At 45.2% G+C, this 3,908-nt stretch overlaps 1 pseudogene across 1 annotated transcript; it reads left to right on the plus strand.

Moving 5' to 3' along the window:
- The first annotated feature begins 2,644 nt into the window (after positions 1 to 2,644).
- LOC101011658 lies at positions 2,645 to 3,099 on the plus strand (annotated as a pseudogene). The gene has a single exon (XR_649049.4). The product of XR_649049.4 is annotated as a 60S ribosomal protein L22 pseudogene (transcript).
- The last annotated feature ends 809 nt before the right edge of the window (positions 3,100 to 3,908 follow it).

The raw sequence follows: 3,908 nt of genomic DNA on the forward strand, positions 1-3,908 counted from the left end.
AGCTACCAGCGTCATATTCCGGGATGGAGACGCAAACGTGGCCACATTAAGGGTCCATGTCACAATCCTCTTTATTTAGTTTGGGATTGTTAGGGATATTGCCAGGAGCACAGGTTATTTGGATGAAAACTACACATTACAGGAGGAGAGTGGCAGGTGAAGCTTGAAGAAAAGGACCTATGGGCTGAGATACCTGAGGCACCTACCTGAGGTCCTAATTTTAATAGTACTTACCCAGATTTTAAGTAGCGATTCAAAGCTACTCCTAATAAACAGGGTAGTTTGCATCATTAAATGCACTAGTTCATTCATTTCATCCAGCATTTATTGAGCACTTCCTGATTACCCAGCAGTGTTCTCAGTGGGTGGGAGGGACTGAGGGAGAGCAAATATCAAGATTGACCTTGGCTCTGCCCTCCTGGAGTTTACAACTTAGGAAACAGACAGTGAACAAATAATCACCTGAATAAATAAATATTTACGGATTGTGGTGAAATTGTGAAGAAGGCTGGCCGCAGTGGCTCACAGCTGTAATTTCAGCACTTTGGGAGGTGGAGGCGGGTGGATTGCTTGAGTCCAGGAGTTCAAGAACAGCCTGGGCAACATAGTGAAACCCCATCTCTACAAAAAATACAAAAATTAGCCGGGCGTCGTGGCATGCTCCTGTAGTCCCAGCTACCCTGGAGGCTGAGGTAGGGGGATTGTGTGACCCCCGGGGGGCAGAGGTTGCAGTGAGCCGAGATTGCACCACCGCACTCCACCCTGGGTGACAGAGCATGATCTCAAAAACCAAACCAAAACACACACACACACACACACACACACTCACACACAATGAAGAGAAAATACAAAATCCTATAAGATAGAAAAGCAGGGAAACTTAGATTATATTGGGGGCTCAGGGAAGACCTCTCTGAGATGATGTTCGATTAAGGAAGGAGGAGAGGGAGTTAATCATTGGGGAAAGGGGAAAATGCAAAGTCCCAAGGCAGAAATGGGTTCTTCCCTAGGCACAGAAAGATAGGAAGAGAGTGGTACAGATAAAACTGGAGAAATAAGAAGTCAAAAGACAAATTTTACAGGCTAAGGTATAGAGATTAGATTTTATCTAAAAGTAATGGAAAGTCACTGAAGCTTTATAGCAGGAGAGTGTCATCCAATTTATATTTTATTTTACTGTATTTTATTTTTTTGAGACAGGGTCTCACTCTGTTGCCCAGGCTGGAGTGCAATCATAGTTCACTGCAACCTTGAACTCCTGGGTTCAGGAGATCCTCCCACCTTAGTCTCCTGAGTAGCTAAGACTAAAGGTTAAAGGTGCATGCCACCAGGCCCAGCTACTTTTTGTAGAGATGGGGTCCTGCTATGTTGCCCAGGCTGGTCTTAAGCTCCTGGCCTCAAATGATCCTCCCACCTCAGCCTCCCAACAGGCATGGGCCACGGTACCTGATCAATTTATATATATATATTCTTTTTTTTCTTTCTTTCTTTCTTTCTTTCTTTCTTTTTTTTTTTTTTTTTGGAGACGAAGTCTCATTCTGTTGCCCAGGCTGGAGTGCAGTGGTGTCATCTTGGCTCGGCTCACTGCAACCTCCGCCTCCTGAGTTCAAGCGATTCTCCTGCCTCAGTTTCCCAAGTAGCTGGGATTACAGGCGCTGCTACCATGCTTGGCTAATTTTTTATATTTTCAGTAGAGACGGGGTTTCACCATGTTGGCCAGGCTGGTCTCAAACTCCTGACCCCAGGTGATCTGCTCGCCTCGGCCTCCCAAAGTGCTGGGGCAGGCGTGAGCCACCGCGCCCAGCCCTTTTTCTTTTCAAATAATTGGGCTTGAATAATTGTGAGGACAGAGCCACTATTTTCTGCTGGGGAAATTGAGAATTCAGTTTTGAACGTGGAAAACCAGACATATCTTTGAGGCATTCCAGTGGGGTGGTCATGTAGGCAATTGGAAATACAGGCCTTGAGCCCAGAAGAGAGCCTGGATTGGAGATACACTCTTGGGAGTTATTGACATATGAATGTACTTAAAATCTTGATATTTAGGAGTTCGAGACCAGCCTGGCCAACACGATGAAACCCTGTCTCTGCTAAAAATACAAAACAATGGCCGGGCACAGTGACTCACGCTTGTAATCCCAGCACTTTGGGAGGCTGAGGTGGGATCACTTGAGGCCAGAAATTCGAAACCAGACTGGCCAACATGGTGAAATCCCATCTCTACTAAAAATAGAAAAATTAGCCAGGCATGGTGGTGCATGCCTGTAATCCCAGCTACTCGGGAGGCTGAGGCAGGAGAATGACTTGAACCTGGGAGGTGGAGGTTGCAGTGAGCCGAGATGGTGCCACTGTACTCCAGCCTGGGTGACAGAGCGACACTCTGTCTCAAACAAAATAAAATAAAACAAAACCTTGATATTTGATGAGATCAAGAGAAGAAGTGTGCAGAGAGTCTTTGGGCCAAGGACAGGGACACCAGCATTTTGAAGTTGCAATGCTAATAAGGTGCTTGCCAAGAAACCTGATAAAGAGGTGCCAGAGAGGTGAGAAGAGAACAAAAAGAGGGTGGTGTTCCAAAATCTAAGGAGGAAGTGGCAAGCTGCTGAAGGAGGGAGTGGTGAACTATTGAAAATAGTTGACTTTCTAACTCCGCTGCTGCCATGGCTCCTGCGAAAAAGCTTGTGGCGAAGGGGGACAAAAAAAAGAAGCGGGTTCTGAAGTTCACTCTTGATTGCATCCACCCTGTAGAAGATGGAATCATGGATGCTGCCAATTTTGAGCAGTTTTTGCAAGAAAGGATCAAAGTGAAGGAAAAAGCTGGGAACCTTGGTGGAGGGGTGGTAACCATCGAAAGGAGCAAGAGTAAGATCACCGTGACATCTGTGGTGTCTTTCTACAAAAGGTATTTGAAATATCTCACCAAAAAATATTTGAAGAAGAATAATCTATGTGACTGGTTGCGCGTAGTTGCTAACAGCAAAGAGAGTTATGAATTACGTTACTTCCAGATTAACCAGGACGAAGAAGAGCAGGAAGATGAGGATTAAATTTCATTTATCAGGAATATTTTGTATGAGTTCTTGAATAAAACTTGGGAACTAAAAAAAAAAAATAGTTGAAAGGGCAAGTAGAATGAGAACGAAAAGCATCCAATGAATTTGGCAACAGAGAAGTCGTGATGAGTCTAGCAAGAAGAATGCTGGTGGAGCGTTTGCAGTGGCAGTCACATGGGCATGGGTTGAAGAGTACGTGGGAGATGAGGAAGCAGAGATGGCAGGGTAACTCCAGGAGTCTGTTGCAAAAAAAGCAGAGCAACTGGGCAGTAACTGGAGATGGGTTATGGGGGTCAAAGAAAGCTTTCTCTAAAGCTGTGGACATGTGGGCCGGGCAGGGTGGCTCAGCCTGTAATCCCAGCACTTTGAGGGGCTGAGGCAGGCGGATCACAAGGTCGGGAGATGGAGACCATCCTGGCTAACACTAAAAATACCACTAAAAATACAAAAAAACTAGCCGAGCGTGGTGACGGGTGCCTGTAGTCCCCGCTACTCCAGAGGCTGAGGCAGGAGAATGGCGTCAACCTGGGAGGCGGAGCTTGCAGTGAGCCGAGATGGCGCCACTGCACTCCAGCCTGGGTGACAGAGAGACACTCCGTCTCAAAAAAAAAAAAAAAAAAAAAAAGCTGTGGATATGTGTGCCCATAAGAACGAGCCAGTAGAATGGATGGAAAGGATGCTCAGGAGCAAGGAAGAAGGAAGATGGGATCCAGAGTAGCATCTTTAAATTCCTTTATTCATATGCCCCTACAAAAAAACAAAAAACAAAAAACAAAAAACAAAACAAAACAAAACAAAAACAAAAAAACCCTCTTGCCTGTTTTTACTTAATATTTAATATTTAAGTGTACTTTT

Source organism: Papio anubis, chromosome 7 (genome assembly GCF_008728515.1).
Source record: "Papio anubis isolate 15944 chromosome 7, Panubis1.0, whole genome shotgun sequence".
Taxonomy (NCBI): Eukaryota; Metazoa; Chordata; class Mammalia; order Primates; family Cercopithecidae; genus Papio; species Papio anubis.